Genomic DNA, 8424 nt, shown 5'->3' with positions numbered 1-8424 from the left:
CTGCATTGAGGGGTTTCTTGTACAGGCTGCTCCTGCACACTCTCCACTTCCTCGCCTTCGTCTTCCGTCTGGACATGCTTTGGCATTCCATCTTGCTGAGTGGTGGAGGTAGGGGTCCCCAGTGGAGGGCTCTCTACACCGGACCCCTCCCCTCTTCTATTGGGGATCTGACGTGGAGAGTGTTGCACGGAGCAGTCCTGTCCAATAGATTTTTAAGACGGTTCATGGACCCTCAGGCTGCCTGTAACGTTTGAGGCTTGGAAGAGCCCACGTTTCACGTATTCATGGCGTGAGAAGTTGCAGCCCCTGTTCCACTATTTGATGGGGCTGCTCCTCAATTTTTGGCTACACTTCAGTCTCACGCTCCTGACCTTTGGCCACCCGGTGAGGAGGGGAGCGGCAAGTCAGAGGACCTCCTCGTGGGTCTGCTCCTGGGCCTGGCAGAGGTGGCCATCAACAGGTCCAGGCTGGACACGGCCGACGGGATTCTTCGCTCTGGCTGCCTGCCTCTCTTCCACAGCTGTGTCCGTGCCCGGGTGTTCCTGGAGCGGGAGCATGTGATGTCTGCCGGTACACTTGAGGCTTTCTGCAACCGGAGGGACTGGAGTACATTGTAGACACAATGAACAATATTATTTAATTTGATAAGTTTCCTTTGTTTTACTTATATTTGGGAATTTACTGTTTGTGTCCCTTTAAAAAGGGGGCACTTTTTGTTCGTTTGATTTTTGATTGGTGACCCTCACCAAAGAGTAGAACCTGTAACCATGGACTACAAATTAGAATCTGTAACCATGGGCTGCAAACTGGAACTTGCAAACAGCAGAATCTGATTGCAAATACTATAATCAGAATCTGCAAATACATAGAACAAACATGGCAGCTGCACAATAGAACCAGTATATCTGAAAATAACAGTTTATGGGCCAACTGTTTGACATCTGCAGAAACCCATTAATTTGCTAAAGGGTTTCCAAACGAACTCGGGTAGAGTTTCTTTTTGCTCGATAGAGCGTCCACTCTCTCCTTGTAGGGACACATGCCACTTAACCAAGTCCAGAGAACTTGGGAAATAACAACAGAAAATGCTGGAAAAACTCAGCAGGCCAGGCAACATCCGCGGAGAGAGAAATAGAGTCAACGTTTCAGGTCGAAACCCTTCGTCAGGACTGAAGAAGCACAGGAAATGAAACAGATTAAAAGGCCAGTTTGGGGGCTGGGAAATGGGGATGAGAGAACAAAAGAGAAGTGAAGAGACATTAAGAGGTATTCAAAACCAGACGTGATGGTGATAGGACTAGTGGAGACAAAAGACGGCTCTAGATTAGGTGTGAAATGCGCTGGCAGAATGGGAGACAGCTGCCATGTGGGAGAGATGAACAAGGTTGAAGAGCCAAACGGAGATCCCAGAGAACTTGGGCGCAGGTTGGCAAGAGTTGAGATTTAGGGACCCTCCCAATTGTGTGCAGTGGTACTACAGATTGAGCGTCCAAAATCTGGAATCCGGACTCCGGGACAATTGATGGGCAGGGTTGTCCGGAATCCGTAAACTGTTCCGGAATCTGGAACTCCGGATTTTGGGCGCTCACCCTGCACTTCAAAAAGCCATTAACATTTGTTGTCTGTTTTTGAAAAATCCTATGAAATATGCAGGTGTTGCAATAAAACTTTAGTGTCGTGTTTTATCCTCCTTAATCTGCACCGCTCCGCTAAGTGTTTCCGCCAGGCTGCGGCCACGGCACCATGCCGCCCTGGTGTCCTAGTGTGGGCCATCGGATGCCCTGCAGAGCTCGCAGCGTCCCTCCCCTTTAGCAGAAGGGGAGGGGTGGAGAAACGCATCAGCGCCACACGGGAACGGCCCAGGCATTTCCGGACTCAGAACGTGTTTCTGATGTCCGAAGTGCGGAAACGCCCGAGCCCAGGTTGCAATATTTCCGGACTTCGGACATCAGAAACACGTTCTGAAGTCCGGAAAAACTAGAGCCAGTGCAAACTAGACCATGCAACCATAGACTGCGAACCAGAGCCAGCACAAACTGGAACATGCAACCATAGACTGCAAACTGGAGCCAGTGCTAACTAGAACATGCAACCATAGACTGCAAACTAGAACACGCAACCATAGACTGCAAACTAGAACACGCAACCATAGACTGCAAACTAGAACATGCAACCATAGACTGCAAACTAGAACATGCAACCATAGACTGCAAACTACAGCGAGCACAAACTGGAACATGCAACCATAGACTGCAAACTAGAACATGCAACCATAGACTGCAAACTACAGCCAGCACAAACTAGAACATGCAACCATAGACTGCAAACTGAAGCCAGTGCTAACTAGAAATTGCAATCATGGACTGCAAACTAGAAATTGCGAAGTCCAGAAAAACACGAAACCGGGTCGGTCTCGGTCCCGAGGTTGCCGGATTCAGGACGCTCAACCTGTACTGGAATTGTGGCTAAAACCATGCTTACAGAGAACTTACAAGCTTCCTGCTGGGGCTTGCAGGGTTATCTGGAGCTGAGTGGGAAATGCCCAGTGATCAGTCAATCCTACAGTTTCCATTAATGAGCAAGGCTAGCTGATTAATAAACAACTACTTGGAATTCTGTGAATCTGCGTGGCTCAGGTATCAGATTACCAAATCTGACACAGAATTGACTTGGTTCCCATCTTCCATCACCAGGTATGTCATTTTGGAGCACACACTTTAAATACAATCCCCACCGCTTATAGCGAGCACGTTGGTGTTAACACGATTAACCCGCTATAAGCATCGAGACGGTGTATGGTCTTTTAGAGACACCGAGAGAGATCGGGAATAGGAAATGGTCGGGATTGAAACGACAAAGGAGGTGCTTCTCTTCAAAGAAGGTGAGATTCCTTCCAAAGCGAGCACACTGCCCTGTGTTTCACCACATCCTTGCATAACTGATCACTGTTCATCTCCAACATCGAGGGAAACACTGCCTCTTACATTACTGGCTGGTCAGTGAACTCTACAACCTGCTGTCAGGATTTGCATCACGCTGATTTGCCATCCTCTGCCAAAAGCTAGTGTGCCTGCTCCCAATACAGCTCCTACTGCTCAGGCACCATTACAGCAGGTCCACTTAGGCCAGGGAAGGCGCTCCTCTGAAGCTACCAGGCAGCAATGCAAGGGTGTCATAGAGTCATAGTCATGGGGGGAGAAATTCGGTATCGCCCCGTTTGGGGCGCAATTATCTGCTGGGCGCAAAGTTTAGTGCCTGGCGCTAATTATTGCCCCCGACTGCAAACTTGGCTTTTATCACTCCTGGAGGTGATTGGAGCGCAAAATCAGGCGCTACACACCTGTCTTAAGGCGCTAACGCCGAGGAGCGAGGTGCGGGCGAAGCTCATGTGATGTCAGTTAGCAGGAACACAGACGCACTGGCGCCGGCCAGTTCTTAAAGGGGAGGGTTGATCTTGCTCTCCATCCACACCCTGCTCATTGCAGCCTTGAATCTCGACCTGGAGAGACCTGTACATCAAATCTGCTGGAAAGAACAATGGAGAGGCCCAGGGAAAGAGCTCAGAGTGCAGCCCCCATAGTTTCTTTTAACTCGATGCAAGGAAGGTCAAATCAAAATGAACCTGCAAAGTGCTGCTCAGTACCCAAAACTCCTTCACACCACGTTGAATCTCTCCAGAAGTCTCTCTCTCTCAGAATGCGTGATGCAAAAATGTCACCGACAAAAAAAGGCAGGAAGCGGTTGCCTTTAAATAGCGCTCCCCCAGTCCCTTCCTGACTGCAAAATGCTCCCCTCAACCTGTCGTTGCTAGCGGCAGGTGGTAAGGCAGGGGGCGCCACTCAATATCCGGTCCGGGGCACTACCCTCATTGACGTCATGATCTACGGGCACCGGAGATCGTGGCGGTAGTGTTTAGTACCGCCGCAAAATGCCTGGTCAATTTCGCGAGCGGCGCAAACATCGCCGCACCCGGGCGCTAGTTCCTTTGTGCCCCATTAGCGCCCGCTAACAGGAGGCGCAAAGCAACCGAATTTTTCCCCCATAGAGTCATAACAGCACAAAAGGAGGCCATTCGGCCCATTGAGTCCATGCCGGCTCTCTCTAAAGCAATCCAGTCAGTCCCATTCCCCCACTCTATCCCCATAGCCCTGGAAGTTTATTTCCCTCAAGTGCCTATCCAGTCTCCCCTTGAAAACATTGAGTGTCTCCACTCGCTGTGTAAAAAAGTGTTTCCTCACATCCCCCCTGTATCTCTTGCCCAAAACCTTAAATCTGTGTCCCCTAGTCCTTGTACCATCAACTAGTGGGAACAGCCTTTCCCTGTCTTGCCTATCCAAACCTGTCATAATCTTGTACACCTCTATCAAATCACCCCTCAACCTCCTTTGCTCTAATGAAAACAAATCCAGCTTCTCCAACCTGTCCTTGTAGCTAAGATCCCCCATCCCCGGAACCATTCTGGTAAATCTCCTTTGCACCCTCTCAAGGGCCTTCACATCCTTCCTAAAGTGTGGTGACCAGAACTGGATGCAATACTCCAGTTGTGGCCTAACCAGCGCTTTATAAAGGTTCAGCATAACTTCTCTACTTTTGTACTCAATACCTCTATTTATGAAGCCCAAGATCCCGTATGCTTTGCTAACCACTCTCTCAATATGTCCCGCCACCTTCAGGGACCTATGCACATTAACTCCCAGGTCCCTCTGTCCCTGCACACTCTTTAAAACTGTGCCATTAAGTGTATATTGCCTCTCCCTGTTCCTTCTGCCAAAATGCATCACCTCACACTTCTCTGTATTAAATTCCATCTGCCGCTTGTCTGCCCATTCTGCCAGCCTTTCTATGTCCTGCTGCAGTCAATTGGTATCAGCCTCACTGTTTGCCACAACCCCAAGTTTGGTGTCATCGGCAAATTTAGAAATTCTACTCTGTATTCCAATATCCAGGTCATTTATATATATCAAAAAAAGCAGTGGCCCCAGCACTGACCCTTGGGGAACACCACTGTCTACCATCCTCCAGTCTGAAGAACAGTCATTTACTGGGTGCTGCAACATGGTGGCAGGCCTTTAAGATCTAAAGTTACTCCCTGCAATTGGCTGTGCACCCAATCCCAGGCACTGTACGTATATTTAATCACAATATTTAAATTACCCCCAGGCACAAGATATGGGCCCCGCCATTCACTCCAGGTCAGGGTACTCTTCTGTTTCACTCCACTGCATTAGCACTCGAAGCACTGCCTTCAAAGCAATCTTGAAGCTCTTGTGACTCTGGTATTTTTCTGTTTATTTCATGTGTGATGGATATCTGAAGTGTGATGGGCAGGAAGCGTGTGCCGATATGAAGTTTGTTTTTAATAGGTCAGATATCAATGTAGCATTGGTGAGAACTGGAAGAGGTGCCTGAGAGAGCAAGGGCTCATGTAAATAATGTGCTCTTGTTTGGAAATACAACATATGATTTCTTGATGAACCAGAGAGGTAACCACAGGCTTCTGCTACTGTTGTTAGGTAAAACTAAACCTGCAACTACCATCTTCTTCCTTGTCCTTTCTTCCTCCCAGCTTCCATACACAAAGTTTTCTAATGTCTTAAAAACATGGAGAAAATTATAATACAAGGCTACACATTTAAGCCAAAATAGTGTATAATGAAAGTAAGATGAATGGTATGTTGAGTGAGAATTTACAAACAGGCCCAAAATAAAGAAACATTTCTGCGATGGGTCATACTTGAGATGAAGGATTGTCCAGAACTGCAAACTTATCAATCCTATTTCTATGCTTACAAGATCACAATTACACAGCTGCAGGAACAGGGAGTCTGTTCTTACAAATCGCTGCGTCCTGGCAACTAGATGACGGCACACTCCACTCAAAATTAATTAATTTTGTGAAGTGTTTTGAGGTGTTTTGACATGATAAGGTACTTTAGAAATGCAAGTATATATTTCTTTAGTTAAATAAACGAGTTTTTTTTGTCTCCTGTCAAACCTATCGCTTTGCAGCTGTAATGGGTGGGCCCACCATAACCCAATATCTGCCTCGTTTTAGCTGCAGGACACACGGCAGTGAGTTTTATTTTGCAACTTAATCAGAATATACTAGCACAAAATTTGATACGGTGTTGCCGTCATATCAGGAAAGTTTTCAGATAGTCTCCATTCCTGGAAATATTAGAATCACAGAATGATAAGAACATAAGAAATAGGAGCAGGAGTCGGCCATTTGGCTCCTCGAGCCTGCTCCGCCATTCAATAAGATCATGGCTGATCTTCTACCTCAACTCCACTTTCCTGCACTATCCCCATATCCCTTTATTCCCTTAATATCCAAAAATCTTATCGATCTCTATCTTGAATATACTCAACGACTGAGCCTCCACAGCCCTCTGGGGAATTCTAAAGATTCACCACCCTCTGTGTGAAGAAATTTCTCCTCATCTCAGTCTTAAATGGCCGACCCCTTATTCTGAGACTGTGACCCCTGGTTCTAGACCCCCCAGCCAGGAGAAACATCCTCTCTGCATCTACCCTGTCAAGCCCTGTAAGAATTTTGTATGTTTCAATGAGATCACCTCTCATTCTTCTAAACTCTAGAGAATATAGGCCTAGTCTACTCAATCTCTCCTCATAGGACAATCCCCCCATCCCAGGAACCAGTCTGGTGAACCTTTGTTGCACTCCCTCTATGGCAAGTATATCCTTCCTTAGGTAAGGAGACCAAAACTGTACACAGTACTCTAGGTGTGGTCTCACCAGGGCCCTATATAATTGCAGTAAGACGTCTTTACTCTTATACTCAAATCCTCTTCTAATAAAGGCCAACATACCATTTGCTTTCCTAATTGCTTGCTGTACCTGCATGTTAACTTTCAGTGATTCATGTACAAGGACATCCAGGTCCCTCTTGTAGTGTCCGTGTGTTGATAAAGACACTGAAGACAGGAGTTGGTTCATAGGTATTTACTAAGCAAAGTCTGGGGGGGGTTCTAACGGATATACACAATATACAGGCTTATATAGCCCGAGTGGCAATTACCGGCATTACAGCACACCTGGGGCTCTTAAAGGCACATACACTACAATTCCTCCCCTTTTAACTAACCAGTACATCATATTTTAAGTAATTATTAATTACATGTTATAAGCAAAATAATATACATTGCTGTAGTTAATTAATTATAAGTCAGTCTCTCAGGAGGCTTCCTGACTTGGTCCGGATAACGCCTTGGGGGTGTAGTAGTTTCTGGTGGTGTAGTAGGTTCTTCTGGCAAGGCTGATTCGGCTTGAATGCCAGTGTCGGGTTCATCGGGTTCCAGTATCACCGGATCGGAGGTAGATATGGGTATCTCTACTTCATCGTTCAGCGTATAGAGTTGTGGTGTAGGTTGTCCCTTTTCGGATGACTTTATGATTTGGTCAGCATGGCACCTTATTATGCTTTCTCCGATGTCCACGGTATACATCAGTGGTCCTAGTCGTGTGCAGATAGTTCCAGGCTGCCATTTCTCGGTACGGTAGTCCCGGGCCAAAACTTGTTGACCTATCTGGAAGGTTCTAGTTGGCCTTTCATTCATGCCTTGAAACTGCCGGTTCTCCACGTCCCTTCTGATGTTGGGCTTGACCAAATCCAGCCGGCATCTTGGGTTTCTATTGAAGAACATCATGGCGGGAGTTTGGTTGGTAACCATATGTGTTGCATTCCTGTATGCGAATAAGAAGTTATCCACCTTGTGCTGAAGTTTTATGTCTTCATTACCCATGGCCTTTATGGCCTTCTTGAAGGTCTGGACAAACCTTTCAGCCAATCCATTGGTGACGGGATGGTATGGGGCGGACGTGTAGTGCTTAACCCCATTGTTTTTTAAGAACTTTCTGAATTCTTCGGACACAAATTGCGGTCCATTATCAGAACATATCTGTTCCGGCAGCCCATTCCTGGCAAATATGGTCCTTAATACTGCGATGGTTTTTTCCGTGGTGGTGGAGGACATCTTTATTACCTCCGGCCATTTGGAGTGTGCATCAACCGCGATTAAGAACATTGAGTCCATAAATGGACCAGCAAAGTCGATGTGCACCCTTTGCCAGGGAGATGAGGGCCACTCTCATGGATGTAGAGGGGCTTGTGGTGGAGCGTTTTGGACCTTCTGGCATCCTAGGCAGCTCTTGGTCATTTCTTCGATGTCTCCATCGATACCTGGCCACCATACAAACGCCCTAGCTAGGTTCTTCATTTTCACTCCACCCAGATGTCCCTCGTGAAGCTCCTTTAGCACTTTATCCTGGAGTTTGGGTGGAATTACCACTCTGGATCCACACATCAAGGTTCCTTGGCACACTGACAGCTGTTCTCTTCTTTGCGAGAATGTTGGCAACAGTGGTGCGCCATGTGCTGGCCATCCCTTCACTGTTAAATCG

Source organism: Somniosus microcephalus, chromosome 14 (assembly GCF_052327205.1).
Source record: "Somniosus microcephalus isolate GS21.2 chromosome 14, FLI_Smic_1.0, whole genome shotgun sequence".
NCBI classification, from domain to species: Eukaryota; Metazoa; Chordata; class Chondrichthyes; order Squaliformes; family Somniosidae; genus Somniosus; species Somniosus microcephalus.
This window is presented reverse-complemented; position numbering follows the sequence as displayed.